Source organism: Sus scrofa, chromosome X, assembly GCF_054392235.1.
Source record: "Sus scrofa isolate SSC_HxYL_T2T_F1_AM1 chromosome X, Sscrofa_HxYL_maternal_Yorkshire_Landrace_v2.0, whole genome shotgun sequence".
NCBI classification, from domain to species: domain Eukaryota; kingdom Metazoa; phylum Chordata; class Mammalia; order Artiodactyla; family Suidae; genus Sus; species Sus scrofa.
In genome coordinates this window covers 123,697,112-123,715,755 of record NC_139401.1, presented here as the reverse complement: position 1 = coordinate 123,715,755, position 18,644 = coordinate 123,697,112, and the positions used below count along the sequence as shown (strand labels likewise).

At 42.2% G+C, this 18,644-nt stretch overlaps 1 protein-coding gene and 1 non-coding gene across 9 annotated transcripts in view; both read left to right on the top strand.

Moving 5' to 3' along the window:
• The window catches only part of FGF13 (fibroblast growth factor 13), a 495,908-nt gene that overhangs the window by 449,076 nt on the left and 28,188 nt on the right, over positions 1-18,644 (top strand). The window lies entirely within an intron of this gene.
• Positions 11,660-11,739, top strand: MIR504 (microRNA mir-504). Its single transcript, NR_038561.1, has one exon. It is a non-coding gene; the product is annotated as a microRNA mir-504 (primary transcript).

The following is an 18,644-nucleotide window of genomic DNA, read 5'->3' as shown; positions in this document are numbered from 1 at the left end:
CACATGCCGAAGGAGCGGCCCAAGAAATGGCAAAAAGACAAAAAAAAAAAAAAAAAAAAGGCAGCTTGATTCATCATTGTGTCCATCATGAGAAACACTGATTGACCAGGTAGTCATATCGTGATTACCCAGGGCGTCGCGTCACATGGTGGGCCTGCTGAACTAGAAAGCTGGGAACACGGCTTCTAAGCCCTGTTCAAATGGACGTATGAACTCAAGCAGCTCCCTTCCTTGTACTAATGAGAATATTACATTTGATCCCTGCGACCCCTAGAATCGATTTTGCAAGCCATAAATACCTCAACGTCGCATCCATCATTAAATTTTTCATAAAATCCACAGCAGTGGGGTTGAGTAGAGTGCAGAGCTAATGAGTGCTCCTCAGTACTGGTTGGCCGGGGACCGTCTTTGAAATGGATGGGTTGTACCTGGGGAAAGGAACAATTACTTTCTACTCGTGATCAAAACAGTTGTCATTGGTTTCTAATGAATCTTTCATGACATTTTTTTTTCTTTTTCTCTGCCTTTGATTATCTGGTTTATTTATATAAAAGTAGCATTAGGATTCCACTGGGGACATAATTGGCCTTGACCAATAAAGGATGACTGTTGTGTCTTCTAATTGCCTCTGCTTAATGGCCCTGCTCTTCATCCCGCCAAACTGTGGAAAATGTCACATTTCCATGGTCTGTGACTCATATCATAAATAAATGTGTGAATAGTGTCAAAAGATGGCAATTTGCTCTGTGTAGAGGGAGGTAGACAGCTTTTGAAAATGGTAAGGTACATAGCTAGATATTTCTAAACTGAGAAAAATTCTCATTTGGGCTTAGAAATAGGCTGTTACGGCGCACTCAGTTATTTCATCATCTAATGAAGGCTCACTTGCTTCGTCTGTAATTCTTGCCCACTGGTAATGACCCAGGAAACAAATCAAGTGGACTTGAAGCTTGGATCTCATTACGCCATCAGCAGGAGAAAATGCGTGCTTTCTTTCCTCTGCTAATATCAGGTTTTTCTTTGTGCTGGTTTGTTTAGTTTCCCCCATAGTGCAGTCTTCCAAACATGTGTTATTTCTCTTTTCATGCAATTTGAATTAATGTGGGTAATTGCGGTGGTTAAAGGCTTTACTCTCTCAGATGGTAATTATCCATTCTATAGTTTCATTCCCAACCCAGTCAAACAGTATTTGAAAAGTTGATATTTATCAAAAGGGAACTCTGGGCAGAAGTGAATATGCAAGATTTAACAAATGTATAATCAGAGGTTAAAGTGAAACCAATTTACCTCCAAAGTTACCCTACTTATATATTATGATAACAGATTTCATTAATGTTGCTATAAAATATCAGCCAGCTTCTGATGTCTTCGCGGGAGTTTTTCTCTCTTCTATGAATTTATCAAGTCATGTTTCCCTAGAATTTGTATGATTTTTTTCTGGCAAGAAAACATGCTTGAGATTTCTTCGGAAGAATTGTTAGCAGCTAAAACATCCAAGCTTTGGTCTGAAGGGAGAGGAGGGGCTAAGGTGCCAGGTTTGACTTAGTTTTGCTTATCAATTCCTTTAGATTTAATTTCATCGAGACTCCAAAATGCTGGCATTTGGGATTTCTGGAAATTAAACCCAAGGAGTTCTGTCTTTGTCCCTCATAAATGAGCCAGGAAAAGCTGTTTCATAGTTTACAGGCGCCTTTCATCGCTCTCTACATGGCAGTGAAATTAAAGATAACTCTTGGTAGACCTAGAATCTGTCATAAAATTCCTATTTCTGCACAGATTATTTCATTTTAGAGAAACACAGTAAGAACAATGTTCTTAGGTTCCTTCTTTGAAAATGTATTTGAAGATGGAGACGTATATCATTCTGATGGGAACTCTGAGGATTCTGAGTACATTTAGCTTGGAGGACTGTGCTGAAGAGTTCATGATGGAGCTTTCCACTGGTGAGGGTTTTCTTTCTGTCCTGGGGAGACAGCCCACCTCTGGGGTACGATCCTTGGGGACACTGTAAATATTCCTTGGACATGGCAATGCTTGACGGTTTTTATCTCATGGTACATCTACAGGGAGGTAGGGGAAGGGATTACCGCGGTAGCCACAGACATCTTTATTTTCCATGTTCATAGGGTCCCCGAAAATAAGGGAATAGGAGAGCCCACGCCTGAGATGCAGTCAGGCTTTACATCACAAGCATGGAAATCCTCCACTGTCACTCGCCCGCTGTGTTGACCCTCAGCAATTTACCTTATATTTCTGACCATCAGATTGCTCATCTCAAAAGTGGGGTATTACATATTTCTGGGGCCCATGACGGTGGGTTATGTGAATTGTCCGACACATACAGAGATGCTCAGTCAGTGTTTGCATCCCCATCACTCCGGTTGAATGAACATTGGACCTAGGGCATCCTTCCGTGTCACCAAAGTTTTGGAAACTTTTCATGAGGCTTATGGAATTGTAGCATCCAAAACTGAATTTTAGCTTACAAGTGCAGCTTGGGAAAAAGCAATCATTTTTAAGAGTTGTTGTTTTTTTTTTTTTATGAAACATTTTCTTAAAGAAAACCATCTCTGTGGGTGCTTTGTTATCCTGCTTTACTTGGTTGAGTGTACTTTGTTCATTATAGGCTGAAAGCTCTTCTAAGTTAAATGAACTGAAGAATATCAGTGGAAAAAACCGAAAACCACTACGCTCATGCAAGTTGATGTTATGTAAGTCTGGGATCATTTCAGAGCCCAGAATTTCCATGACTCTCTTATCTGTCCGTAAAAACACGATCCAGTCATAATTGAGCACAAATAGGGCACTGTGATAGTCTCAGAGTCAGAGCTCTCCTCTTTCTGGCTTTGATTTGGACCCAATATAGGTGTGAATGGTGTATGCCATTTATCAAAAGGCGCAAAAAGCACATGAAAGATACTAACAGAAAAATTGACATGACTGAATGTAACAGCTTAGTCATCCATTGCATAGGCTCATTTATCTGGAACACTGCTTTATTTCCTAAGATATCAGCCTGTAGCTCATCAGCAGCTCTGCTCTTCTGCTTTGCAGAGACGCTCTGTCAATGCATGACTCCACCAGGCCGTGCATGATATAGTGAACTATGAAAAGCTCTCTGGGAAAGAATCAACTCGAGTTGAAGCAAGAGCGATTTGCAATGTTAATCATATTCCCAACCTCGTAAATTTCTGATTGGCTGATGTATGGGTAGGAGTCCATAATTTTGTGAATTCCTTGTAAGGAAATCACGGCAGTCTCCACGAAGATGATCTACTCAGATTCAGCTCAAATGCCGTTTTGTCCCTTTACAGCCAACCCTTCTTTTTTATTATTATTTATTTATTTTTTGTAGACAGGGAGACTGAGGGTTCAGTCAAGTCTTTCTGAATTCAGTGATGTGTATATACTGGGGAAGAAAGCATGTGTTCGTGGAGATAAATCATTACTAGACATTTAATCGGGTTTTCCAAGTGCATCAAACCCATCCATCTTTTAACCTGCTTTTGCACCTAGAATGTCCGCATGAACCTCGCCTGTGCCCGTTCCTACTCACCCTGTTTTCTCAGGCTGTTGGGCTAACAGATCTTTTAAGCACCGAGTAGCTGCAGGTTCACTGAAGTATGGGATTTTCAGCTTTTTCTTTATGATTTTTTTGGCTGCCTCTGATCTTCAGCCACCCCCCAGTATCTGTACTCAGCCATTCTGCTACAGATTGAAGACGTTTCTATTCATTCAAAACAAATATTTCTCATCTAGAGCAAAACCTTTATTTAATAGTAACGATGCCTTCACAACTAGTGGGTCTTTTCTCCAGAATTAACAGGAGCCTGAATTTCCACAAAATGGCAAAGATTGAGAGGGTACAAGAACAAAACTAAAACCTTTCAGAGAACTCAGGCCCCATCTCTTGGCTCTTATTCCCTAGAAAAGGAGCACATACCCCAAGAGATTCAAAATGGTTATTACTGCAGAGTAGAATCGTATTCTTATTTTTATTTTTATGCCTTAGTGAAAGTTTCTAAAATTAATTTTATCATGTTACCTTTATAGAGGACAAAAAAGCAAAACAGTGTTCCTTTAGACAGTCTTTCACTTCCTTTGGTTTGTTGATTGAATATGTGATATTATCACTAAGATGCAGATGGGATGGTCAGAATGGCCTCAATGTGAAAATAATTAAATAATAAGATAGGTATAAAAATCATAAGAATTTTTCTTTCATAGAATGATTGTTGCATGTGGTATACAGTGTTGTTTAAAACATAGGTGACTACTAGAATTTCTCGAGATTTTCATAACCATATCATGAGTGGTTCAAATTTAAGAAAGATTTAGATTTCATTTATCCTCTGCCTTGAGTAGAGCAAATCGCATTCGTTGGACTAGGTGACTAGGGCTTTTGAAAAATATGTATATCTAACACCATTTCTGATTGGAGCTGTCGCCACACCTGAGCTCTAGCTTTGCATCATACGAAGTCCAGCTTGCTTCGCTGGGACAAGAGGGCCTGAGAGAGTATCCATTGGAATTAACAGGCTCATCGCAGCAGTAGTTGGCATGTACTAAATTGATAGGAACAGTGAACTGATTACCTGGGAAAGTGCAAGGGTTTGAGCTGGTCTTCGGAGCTATAACCGTGAGAACTCCCGATTGTTTGTTCTCCGCTATTAGTTTACCTTGGACTGGACACCCCTTTTTAGTTCCCTGGATTGCAAGAGGGAGATAAGGGGAGTCTTTCTTGTGTTTATCATTCTCTCCAACACTGCTATCCATGGCTCCTCAACAGTTTGATGTCCTAGATCATTGTCACGCCCTCCCACGTGACGCCTGCTGTCATCTTGATGACTTCAGTATCCATGTGGATGATTCTCAGGTGCTCTGACCTCTCAGTTCCTTGAACTTCTCCAGTGATCTTGTCCATCCTACCTCAGCCATCCACTCCTAAGGAGAATGTTTGACTGTCCTTGAAAGTGACCTTGACCCACATCTCAATTTCAAGCATCCCATTCTTGGACTATCACCTTCTGCCTACACAGTTCGTTCCTTCTAGGCCCCATCCTCACTTATCTCCTTCCCTGGCTTAGGTGACACAGTCCATCACAATAATTACCCTTTCATACGCAATCGATTAAATTCAGCTTTCCCTCCCCCCCATTGCTAATCAGCTGGCAACACCTCCACCCTAGTTCAATTCACGTCTTTGCCAATTCAACATCTGCACAAGTGCTGCCGGAGGAAAACACAGTCCCGCTGATTTCACTTTAAATATTGACCATTAGTGGACCATCAGTGCTGCCCAGTAAGCCTAACACACAGATGAAATTGCTGACTTGACTTTGTTTTCTCATCTGTGATATGGGGTAGTAACAGAAAAACTGAATCGAGAGATTTAAATATATTAGCATATATAAAGCCCTCTTCCTCCACCTCCTCCTTATTAGTATTAGGATTATTAGAATTTCCCTGCTTGAATTACTTTTATACCAACCTACTTGATTGTTTCTCCTGAAATCCCGTCTCCTCCCCTTCTTCAGGCTAAGATTCTTGTATCATAGAGAAAATAGAATAAAATTCTCTTGTACCTCCACCACCTTCTCTTACCCACTTGTGTCTGGTCTTCATATTCTGCCTTTTTCCTCCTGTTACTCTGAGTCACTTTTCCTTGCTCTCGTCTAAGGCCAGCCCTTAGCATTTTCCACTGGATTCAACCCCGTATCTCTTACTCAAGATGATCACTCCGGAAGTGATCACCCCGCCTTCCTGTGTCATCGTATTTCCCTCTCTAACCTCCATCAACATACAGACGTACTCATATTTTTCCCATTTAAATCCCTCACCAGCTACCAACCCATTTATTAGTTTTCTGTTAACAGCACAAGCCCTCAAAGAACTGTATGTGCATCTTCCTCTCACCTTCTCCCCTTCTCCCTTAAACCTAGTCCAGTCTGGCTTTCACCACTCCACCCATCGTTCCACCCAGTTACTCTTCAAAATCACCAGTTACCTCTGCATTCCCAGAGCTAGCGTCCAGTCTCCGAGCTCCCTCTTATTTGACCTAACAGTGGTGGTGGTTGCAGTTGACCACTGCTTCTTCCCGAAAAGACTTTCTTCACCTGGCCTCCAGGACACCACCCTTTCTTGGCTTTTCTCCCCCCTCATGGGCTGATCCTTCCAAGTTTCCTTTGTCCGTTCTTTCTTTCTTTTTTATAAGATTTTTATTTTTGCTATTATGGTTGATTTACAATGTTCTGTCCATTTCTGCTGTACAGCAAAGTGACCCAGTCATATATGTGTGTGTGTGTCTATCATATATATATATGTTCTTTTTCTCACATTATCCCCCATCATGCTCCATCGCAAGTCACTAGATATAGTTCTCTGTGCTGTATAGCAGGATCTCGTTGCCATTGGTTCTTTCATATCTGCTTCACCTTTAGACTTTGCTGGGCTTCATGACTCAGTTATGGGACCTTCTTTTCTCGATCTGTATTTACTCTCTTGATGTAAGTCTCTGATGGCTTTCAAATACTATCTATATATGGGTGATTCTTCAGCCTGGACCTCTTATCTAAAATTCAGAGTCAGGAGTCCCCGCCATGTTGTAGAGGGTCAAGAATTGGGCTGCGGCGGCTCAGGTCACTGCGGAGGTGTGGGCTGCATCCCTGGCCTGGCGCAGTAGGTTAAAGTATCTGAAGTTGCTGAAGACACTTGTGGCTCAGATTCCATCCCTGGCCCAGGAACTTCCATATACCATGGGTGTGACCGTAAAATTAAAAAAAAAAAAGAATCCTATTTACGATTGCTTCCTCGACATCTCTGTTGTGATGCCTAGTTAGCATCCTTCCGATAACTTGTCCAAAGAGACATCTTCATATCCTTTCCCCGCATTTCTCTACCTCACAGTCTTCTCCATCTCAATAACTGGCAACCGCATCCTTCCAGTTGCTTAGGTCAAGGTCCTTGGAGTTATCTTGTATCTTTTCTGACATCATGCACCCAATGCATCAGCAACTCTTAGCTTTTCCTTCAAAATAGAAGCAACGTGAGAACCAAGCCAGTTCTCATCTCCTCCATTTCTGCTCTCTAGGTCCACCCTCTCAGACCTCGATTCTGGCAACAGTCCCTTGGTTAGTCTTCCTCCTTATCTCCCGTGTCTCCCACCTTCTCCCCCACACAGTCATCCTTTTTAAACGTAAGTCAGATCATGTAATGACTCCTCTGTTCAGATTCCTCCAATGGCTTCCTCAGGGTACTTCAGAGTCCTTAGTATGGCCTGTCAGGCCCTCTGGGACATGGTCCCCCAGCCCTCTGACTGCAACCCTCCTCGTACTCATTGGCTTCTCACTCACTATGCTCAAGTCACATTGGCTCCCATGCTGTTCCTTAATCACATCCTGACAAGCCTCTGCTGCTTTAGAGTCTTCGTGCTGGCTGTTCCTTCGGACTGGGCTGCTGCTGCTGCTGCTGCTGCTGCTGCTTCTTCTTCTTTTTTTTTTTTAAGACCTGTACCCTCAGCATATGGAGGTTCCCAGGCTAGGGGTCAAATCAGAGCTGTAGCCACTGGCCTGCGCCACAGCCATGCCAGATCCGAGCTGACTGGGCTTCTCTTCCCCACATAGCCCCTCTGCTCACCCTCTCACTACCTTCAGGTCCCTGTTCTAACATCACCTTATCAAAGAAGCTTCCCCCAATTTCAAATAGCACTTTGTCTCCCTTATTCTCCATCTCCCACTGTCCATAATTTATATAGCACATGTAAATAGGTCAAATCATGATGAAATATGTTGAATGTATATTTGTTGAATAAAATGTTTATCTGTTTGTATTTATATACTAGAATATAAATTATTTGCAGGCAGGATTTATTTTTGTTCACTGTTTCTGTTGAATGAATGAATATGTATGTGTTTTTTAATTGTCTCCCTCTACTAGAATGTCAGCTCCTTGAGGGCAGGGTCTTTATTTTGTTCAGTGATCTATTCAGTGCCGTGAACCGTGCCTGGCATACCGTGGGTGCTCGATAAATGTATATTGAAATATTTAATTAATTGATTAATTAGTTCGCGCTTGAAACAACTTCCAAGAGTGATGCTCAAATGCAAATCAGTGTGATGGATAAATATCCAAGTTCTGCATGCGGAAAATATATTGATAAATATTGACTGTGTTTTTAAGATTCATAATTTTATTCTACTCCATTATGTAGAAATGCTGATTGATTTATTTCTTTAAAAAAAACCTGGCAAATATAGCTATTTTCTTGCTTAAGAGTATGCCACTATGCGAAGTGGAGATGTCACTCAGCCTAATTTATATTGAACTCCCATAGTCCAACCATTGATTCCTTTCTCACTTGATTCGGTTTGCTGGGGTACACTGTGAGTTAAGTATACATTTATTTCCACTGTTATGTAATCAATTTTAACACCTTCTAATATCCTTTATGATGAAGTAGATTAATAATGGAAGTGATGGTGGTGGTGGTTGGTGGTGGTGGTGGTGGTGGTGGTGGGGTGTGTGTGTATGTGTGTGCCACAGCTAAAGAACTGTAAGACTTGCTATTCAATCCACACACACACACACACACACACACACACACACACAAACCCACTCACTGCTAAAAAAGAATTATGAAGTGGGTCAGTCTTATAAAGTATTTTTTAAAGAGCTGCAATAACACCTGTTCCCTCGATTAACTCAAACTATGCGTATTCCTTTTTTGGTAAGGGTCCTGAGATGACCTGATTTAATGAAATGACGTATAATTAATGTCTCAATGATTTACCTGTGAATTAAACTCCTTGGAGGACTCCAGGAAAGTTTGTTCACAGGCACTTTTTTACTTCTATTTTTTATTTTATATGAAGTTGAAAGGACGTTAAACATCACCACAAACGCACCACTCAGAGATTTCAGTGTCTTATCCAGTTTTCCTCTTTATGGATGAATGTATGTGTGTACTTCATGGTGCATAAATGTGATAATTCTGTATGTGCTGTTCTGTAACTTGCTTTTTTTCACTTAGATCTTGTGCCCATATTCATGTCAGTAGATGCACATCCGCATCCTCATTTGAAAAGAAGGCGGATGATATTCTGTTGTATCTGTGGACCATAACTTGTTTATCCAGTCCTCTACTGAGGAATGTTAGAGTGTTTGCTTTTTTTATTGTTGTTATAAAACAGTGCTGTGCTGAGCATCGTTATGCGTGCATTTTTGAAGTCTCATTAACAAGTATTTTTAAAGTTTCTTCTTCTGTGTCATTATTTTGTACTCCTGTCTAAATGGATCACTAAACAAAAATAAGTTTCTCCCCATTCTGGTTTTAAGTTACTGTAAATTTCAAAGTAGAGAAATTTGAATCAAGGAGATTTTACTCTGTACTTTGCCCCGGAACCTTCTCTTAAAGTATATTCAAAGGGAATGAAAGGGCTCATTAACAGATAGAGCTATTTGAGTTAAAGATCAAATCTGTTGAACATTTTCACTTAAATATACCAGTCTTATCTTCTTGACATTTTTTTGTTATATTTGATGCTGACAATAACAACTTTGGAATAGGCTATAATTTCTACATCCATGCATATTCAGGTCTGAAAATGAAAGAAGAATATGACAGGTTTGCATGTAGCAACTTGCCACCCACACATTTCTTTCCTTTCTGATTCTGACACTTCAGCCTTTGAAACAGTTCCCATGAGCAATACTGAGATTCAGACTATTTAGATCTAAAGGAAAAAACGCAAGATCTTCTACTGCTTGTATCCAGCACCTGGAAACCTCTTTGAAGAAGTGCTGAAATGTACATCATGCTGTTATTTGTTATGCACACAGGAGAAATCCTAAAGGTATTTTAGGGAGAAGGAGGAGGAGGAATCTAGAGGTAGTGAGGGCAGCGTGGGGCCAGGGGTGGGGGAGGAAGCCCCAATCCACATTCTTAAAGTAACACATTGCCAATATATTCTCGTTAAGGTACATGTACATCGCCTCTTGCCTGTCGCTTTGCTGTGGGGGTACCCCATTCCGTTCTCAGCTTTTAAAAGAAGACCGGAAAAGAGAGAGAGACCTCCTTGTTGAAAAAAGTCTAGGTTTAGCATCAGGCGAAGGGGTTGTTGGTAGTTGTCTGAAGTCGACTGGACCCCTTTAACGTTAACCTGTCCTGTGCCGGATAGAACAAGCCTCGGTCCGTAGGTGTCCATCTCCTTCCTCGTCGTCCAAAACTCACTGCAGTCGCCCTGAGATTTTTGTCGTCTTTCATCAAAGGGTATTAATACTGTGAAGGATCTTACAGGTCATTCAGTTCAGCCTCCGTCTCCCCAAAGAAGGCCTTTGCTTCCTTTTTAGGGCTAAGCCCTCTATCTTTCCCTTGATCGTATCATTTCCCAAAGCTGGTAGACCTAGATCCATCAATTATTCTTTCCCGCATCCGTATTTTAATGTCACCTTGACTCCTAGCTTTTTCCCATTGGTATACAGACCATTTCAGGACTCCCAGCCTAAGAAGTCACTCCCGGAATTCTGTTTCCCTCTCAAACTGTGTCTTTCCCTTGATAGCCCAGAGCCGACTTTATCTTTACTTGGTCTATTTTTATAATCGACTTAATTCCTCAACCCTTTTTACTTTATCTTCTGCCCTTATTACTACCCTTGAACTCCTGTTGCTAAGGTCACCAGTGACCACCAAACAAAGCCCACGGTTGCCTTGGGTCCTTACCTTATTGCTCCTTCCTGCAGCACTGGACAGGGGCGACCGAGAGTCCTCTCTTTCCTCCGTCTGCCCTTAAATGCTAGTGCCCTCCCTGCCCTGAGCTTCCAGCCTTCTTTTCTGCCATCGTCTCAGATTATTAAATCTATTCCCAGGCTCCGGGTACCGTTCACACACAAACAGCTTGCCTCTTGAGCTGTGTGTCCAGCTGGCTACCGTAACCCTACATTCGTCTCTTACTAATGGCTCTTCAGACTCAAGATTGCCAACGATGGAGTCACGGTCTCTGTCTGTGAACTAGGACCGAATAACCCTCCTTCTCACCCTGTGGCAACAGCTGTTTGATGTCCTGGATTGAAGCAGGCTCCTGCGTCACTAATAAATGATCCTTAATATTTGCCTCCAGGTTGCCCGCAGTGGTTAAGCGGGAGGGCTCGGTCCAGCTACATGGATTAGAAACCCAGCTCATCTGCTTATAAGGTTTGCGATATGGGATAAAGGATTGATCTCTCTGTCTCGTAGTTTCCTCATGTCTGAAGTGGGGGTGATAGGAGTATAGACCTCCTGGGGGGGTCCTTAAGAGGGTTAAAGGAGAGGACAGCCATTTACACGGGGTTAGTAAAGGTTCGCCCTTATTACCTGCCATTCCCATCACATGGCGACACGCACACTTCCGCCTGTAGTTCTTGAAAGACTCTGAGGATCTCGTCATGTGTTGTCATATTTTGCCTTTTTGCGGAGACTGACTGAATACGATTTCTATGGAGTCCGAAAGGACCGTTATCACAGGGGGCACACAGATCCGCAAGGTCGCCGTCTGCCCTCATCAGCCTGTACTCGTCACTGCGGCGGGACAATGCCAAAGGAAAAAGGGGACTCAGCGCGCCATCCATTGCCCACCTAGAATCCCACCCGAAGAGAGGAGACCTCACGTGGATTGTTGACTCGGCTGCTGTTGGGAGACCCTGGTCTGCACTCTATCTGTATGCTTACTGAAGGGAGCGCAGGGCAGGGTTTCCCACACAGAGGGCACAGGCAACCACCGCATGGCAAAGGTCGATCCGAAGTCGATTTCAAAGCCACTTCACCGGAGTCTACCCCACCAGTCCAGTGCTTCGTGAACATTCCGCTGGTCTGCTCGTAAGAAGTTCAGCCCTGATAAGTGTCTTCAGTCATTGTTGACGTGTCCTTGTACCTCTCATAGGGGCAACAGAATTCGAACCTTCTAATTGGGCTGCTCCCTCCCCCTCGCTCTTTGTCCAGCCCTCTCTCTCCCCCACCCTATCTCTAAAGGAATACTGCTTTTGTGCATTTTAATTTTCTGTGTATCAATGGAATGTGCGCTTGTAGAAAAATTGGAAAATACAAAAAAGTATCCATTTAAAAAATCTCCCTAACCAGAGACAACCAATGTTAAACATTCTATTCTAGATCCTTATCGTGGCTGTTTGTTTCTCTCTCTCTCTCTCTCTTTCTTCTCTTTCTCTCTCCTTCTAAATATAATACACATATGTATATAATTCTCTGTACATATCATATTTGAAACCTTTTCTTACCACAGAGATTCCCTCATATATTAAGATTCGTCTGTATCATTATTTGAATGGCTGAACAGTAATGGTCTTTCGAGGTTGTTTTCTGTTTCTTCAGTGTTGTTTTTGTGAAACACCTAAATGCCTAAATATATGCAATCTGCATGTCTAGATCAGGACGCTTGCATCCTTGGAAAAGTGCGAGGAAGTGGAATAGTTCATAACGGGTTTTGCCTCACAAATTATGTATCCCACTTATGTATAATAATAGTACTCGATAATGCGCCTAACACTATTGTTTTAATTTTTCTTCATTGGAGTTGACTTACAGTGTTCTGTCAATTTTCTACTGTACAGCAAAGTGACCCGGTCACACACGGATATATACATTCTTTTCCTCACATTATCCTCCATCCTGTTCCATCACACGTGACTAGATAGAGGTTCCTGTGTGATGCAGCAGGATCTCATTGCTTATCCACTCCAAAGGCAACAGCTTGCATCTACGAACCCCAAACTCCCAGTCCACCCCCCTCCCCTATATGTCTAACACTTTCAAATGTGTAGTGTTTCTGTGTCCATTTCCTTGTTTGATTCCTGCAGCCACCTTGCTAGATGGCCAAGGGTTTATTACATCATCGTAGATGATGACACTGCTGTTCAGAGAGACAAGTGATTTGTCAGAGGACACACAGTTAATAAGTGGCAGAATTGGAAGTTGAACTCAACTCTTCTGATTCCAAACCAGTCCTGTTTTGGGTTTGTTTTGTTTTGTTTTGCCAAAGTCATGGCACATGCAATTTCCCAGGCCAGGGATCGAACCCACACCATAGCAATGACAATGGCAGATCCTTAACCACTAGGCCACCAGGAAACTCCCAACCAACTTTCATTCTAGTACATTTTGGCATGTCCCAACTTTTCCACTTAATTTAAGTGCTTTTTACTAACGTTTATTATTCAGATATTCTCTTTCTACACATTTTTTAGGTCATAGCTTAGGAGCGTGTAGCTTTCTCACCAATTTTCTCATTAGCAGAAAATGGAATATGACTAGATTCTAACAATAAAAACACATTTTTTTTTCTCTCAGAAATGCAAATAGGCCGTGTATCATACTTGGGGGAAAAAACTCTCAGATACTGGATTTGTATTGATGCTGTTTATGAGGTACCTGAGATGAGCACTCAGGCTCTTCTTGGGAAGTTTAGGGAGGCTGGACTGCAGTCATTCAGCATTTGAACATTTTGATTTGAAAATGTGGATGGTCAGGTTAAGAAATACAGTGTAGGGAGTTCCCATTGTGGCTCAGCAGTAGCGAACCCAACTAGGATCCATGAGGATGCAGGTTCGATCCCTGGCCTCGCTCAGTGGGTTAAGGATCCGGCATTGCCGTGAGCTGTGGTGTAGGCTGCAGACACGGCTTGGATCTGGCGTTGCTGTGGCTGTGGTGTAGGCCAGCGGCTGTAGCTCTGATTCGACTCCTAGCTTGGGAACCTCCATATGCCATACCTGCCATCCTAAAAAGCAAAAGAAAAGAAAAGAAATACAGTGGAAATGCCAGGGAATTAAATTAAAGCAAAGAACCAAAACTCCCTATCGAAACTTCTAGAGACAGGATATATGTTAAAATAAAAGGACACTGGCTAAAGAGTGCCAGTGAGAATAGCCCATGATCTACCTATAGCCAGCCTTTAAGTTGTCATGTGTCATCTAATCCTCTTCTCAGTAGGATTCCCGTGTGTGTGTCGGGGGGGTGTACAGAGAGAATGAGAGGGAGATTCCCCGTTTGTATACCTGGAATGGGGTTCCTCTGTACTTGATCACCTGGGAAACTGATGATGTTGTGTCCCCGGTTGTGTAGCAGCCCTCATTTTAGTTAGTGGTGTTATTGCTCCTTGCTTTTTTTTCTTTCTTCACGGTAGATTGCTTGTTTTGTCTAAAAATAGCACCTTTTGATGCTCTGTTTTATCCTAGTGCCTATTGAGAAAAGTGGTCAGGCACACACTTTTGCTTTACTTTCCAGAATTAAGTGCCATTACAGCTCAGCTAAACTGCCTGCATTTAATGAGCACTTACAGAATACTGAAACACCCATCTACCACAAAATAATCTGCATCGTCTTTGTAAACAGGAATGGACCGCTTTGAATAGTGGCCCTTTGCTCGGAATTCACGTCTGAATAACTCTAGGATGCTAGGTGCTTAAGACCTTTCCCAAGGCCCAGCCAGAAGGGCACATTGTAGATACATAGATTCTAAGAGTTTCTGAAGTCTTCCAGAATTATTTGCCCTCTGTCTTAAGATGCACTGGTCTTGCTCACCGACTATGCCCTCAAGCCAAGTAGGAACAATTGCAATGAAGTATAATGGCTGTTGATGCACAGAGGTGAACCTGTCTTAATTACATAGTCGGATCAAAAATAATTTGAAACCATAAGAGCCTTGGCTTGAACTGAACGCCATAGTAACATGCTACTTGAAAGAGAACGGACATAGGTTCCCCGGCTTCACAGGACCAGGGAGAAGCAGCCGCCCAGCCCAGCTTTGTCCCTTCAGGTTAGTTCTGAATGGAGGCATTTTAGGCTTCAGTAAAGCCTGGATCTTGCCTTGGGGTGATGTCTGCAAACTCTGACCTAGAGAATACTCCCCAGGGCTGGAAGGGTTAAGGAGGGAAGGGGCCAAGGGAACACACCCTAGGGCACCGAGAACCCCTTTCGTACCAACAGAGATCTTGGCTGGGCCTTTCCAGGGAGCTCGCTGGGCCCAGTGTATCCTTGAGTGTTGAGGTCAGTGAACAGCTGAATTTAAACACAGGACTTAAGCAGAACCAAGGCAGCGGGGAAGAAAGTAGAACTTTGGTTTCTTTGGACTTCTCAGAGCCAAACTAGTTACCGGTTCCTGACTTCTTGGAGCCCGACCGTTGTTGGCTATTTGTAGAGAGAAGTTCAGGGTTTTCATCTCTTTCTCTGTTCCTGGGTCCTCTTGCCACTGCTTTTAAAAAGGAGATAAAATTTTTCTTGGCACCCTGTGGGAAACTGAGGCATTCTCAGTTTAGAGCCTATGTTCTATAGCCAGTCATCTGTGGAAATTTTTTTCTTCAATTACTTTTTTATTAATTTCTTCTCTCTCTCTCTCTCTCTCTCTCTCTCTCTCTCACACACACACACACACACACACACGCAACCTCAGATTAGTGGTTGAGGATTAATGAGCAGCTAATCTCTCTTGGAACAACTTCCTTTTCTCGGCTGAACTCGATGGCTTGCTTTTCTGAGTATTTTCTCCTAAAATATCTTCAATGAGATATTTCACTGAATCAAAGGAATGTTATGTCTTTTCAAAGCCTGTACATGTATCGAATATAACATTTCAGAATCAGCAATTTGGAATAACTGAGCTTCCTGAGGGCCCTGGCCAAAACGACAATAATAATAACAATAAAGAAAGGGGGGCTTTCACATTATTGTCCTCAAGAGATTGTGATGGCTGAAGCTTCCTCCTAAGCTGAATAGGGAGCCTCACGTCAAACAGATTGTTCTTCTAGTGGTTACTTTCTGGGGAGTTTGCCAGCTGGGAGTGGATCATGGAGCCAAAACAGGCCACTGGAACAGCCATGGTCTTTACTTATTCATTTATGGAGCCTTTTAAGAAGACACCCTTGCAGCAGCTGCCTGTTTGTAAGAGCAGCCTTGGGGTGGGGGGAGGGTGCTTGCTAAAAGCAACGTAAGTGGGGCTAGTAGAGGATCAAATGATAAAGAATACCAAAGAGACAGGTGAGTCACAGAAGGTGCTGTGGGGCTTTCTGTAGGGCTTCCCCACCGTGACTTTAAAATAACTCAAGTTTCAGCTGCAACGACGTGGTGAAGCATAAAGCATTGAAAATATAGAACAGAACGGGTGCGGGCCTCCCCCCCACTCCCACATCTGCTCTACCTTATTTCTGATACAAATTTGGATTGTAGATGGTTTGCCAGTATGTCTTTTAATAAATGAAATATGTGCTGGTTGCTGGTTGATTTTCCTGCCTGTGGCTAAGGTCATCCACGGCCATACGTCTCTTCATTTACTAGATGCTACATGTTGGAGAGCGAGGGAAAGTAGTTGAGGATGACTCATGTGAGACGAGATACAGAATGCAAATGTAGCTCACCTATTGCCATTCTCGAGATTTTAATGGATGTCTCTACACAGGGCCTGAGCTTGGAGATGGCTCTCCGGGTTTCTGGTGTGGGTTTCCTGTGTGCTCTTTCAGGAGAGGCATCAGCTGCTGTGTAGATTTTGTTCTTCCGACGCATTAGTCAACTTTCAACTATCTGTGTAGAAATAATCAAGGTTCATGTTAACTACTTTATGGATTCTGATGAGCAATTATGCTTAGGATTGATTAGAAGCAGTTAAGACATGGGAACTTGTGGTTTGTACATGTAGAAAATTTTAAATTCCAGGCCATCTCAGCCTTAAACTTCCCAGTTCTTCCTCCCTATCAAAGGAAGCTCAGAAAATACACAACGTTTTAATATCCACCTAAGCAAAGTATAATTAGGAAGCTATTTTGGAGATTAAGCCTGGTTGTATCATTTGCAAACATTTTCTTCCATTCTGTAGATTGTCTTTTCATTTTGTTTTTGTGGTTTCCTATGTTCTCTTCTAGGAGTTTTATGGTATTATGTCTTACATTAAAGTCTTTAAGCCATTTTGAGTTTATTTTTGTGCATGATGTGGGGTGGTGTTCTAGTTTCATTGATTTTCATGCAGTTGTCCAGTTTTCCCAGCACCACTTGCTGAAGAGACTGTCTTTTTCCATTTTATATTCTTGCCTCCTTTGTCAAAGCTCCTCTGTTGAAGCTTTGACCATAGCTATTGGGTTTATTTCTGGGCTCTCGATTCAGTCCCATTGACCCATATGTCTGTTTTTGTACCAATACCACACTGTTTTGATTATTGTAGCATTGTAGTAATGTCTGAAGCCTGGAAGGGTTGTACCTCTTGCCTGTTTTTTTCTCTTCAGGATTGTTTTGACAATTCTGGGTCTTTTATGGTTCCATATAAATTTCGGGATTTAGATTTATATCTGTATAAATATAAATATGTATATTTATAACTCATGCAGCTCAACAACCAAAAAACAAAAAAACCAAACAACCCAATTGAAAAATGGGCAGGGCGTTCCCACCATGGTTCAGTGGTAATGAACCCATCTAGGATCCATGAGGATGCACATTCAGTCCCTGACCTCACTCAGTGGGTTCAGGATCTGGCATTGCTGTGAGCTGTGGTGTAGGTCACAGATGTGGCTTGGATTTGCATTGCTGTGGCTGTGGCATAGACCAAGGCTACAGCTCCAATTCGACCCCTAGCCTGGGAACTTCCATATGCCGCAGGCAGCCCTAAAAAGCAGAAAGAAAGAAAAGAAAAGAAAAATGGGCTGACCTAAATAAATATTTCTCCAAAGAAGATATACACATGGCCAGTAGGCACATGAAAAGATGCCCAACATCACTAATTATTAGAGAAATGTAAATCAAAACTACAGTGAGGTACCACCTCACACCAGTCAGAATCACCATCATTAATAAGTCTACAAATAACAAATGCTGGAGAGGGTGTGGAGAAAAGGGAACCTTCCTGCACTGTTGGTGGGAATGTAAATGGATCCAACCGCTATGGAGAACAGTATGGAGGTTCCTCAACAAACTAAACATAGAACTACCATAGGATCCAGCAATCCCACTCTTGGACATATATGTGGAAAAAACTTACCTTGAAAAAGATACATACACCCCTGTGTTCATTGCAACATTGTTCACAATAGGCAAGTCATGGAAACAACCTAGATGTCCATTGACAGAGGGATGGAAAAAGAAGATGTGGTACATATACACAATGGAATACTACTCAGCCATAAAAAAGAACAAAATCATGCCATTTGCAGCAACATGGATACAACTAGAGATTCTCATACTAAGTGAAGTAATTCAGAAAGAGAAAGACAAATACCATATGATATCGCTTATAAATGGAATCTAAAATATGGCACAAATGAACCTATCTACAAAACAGAAGCAGAGTCACACAACATAGAGAACAGACTTGTGGTTGCCAAGGGGGAAAGGAGAGCGAGTGGGATGAACAGGGAGTTTGAGGTTAGTAGGTGCAACCTATTAATTCCATTTAGGATGAATAAGCAATGAGGTCCTACTGTACAGCACAGGGAACTATATCCGATCTCTTGGGATAGACCATGATGGAAGATAAAGGATGTGTATGACTGAGTTGCTTTGCTGTACAGCAGAAATTGGCACAACATTGCAAAGCAGCTATAATTTTAAAAAATAAATTAATGAAAACATTCACATTTAGGAAGTTAAACTTCTGCCCTGAACATTACATTACCCCATACAG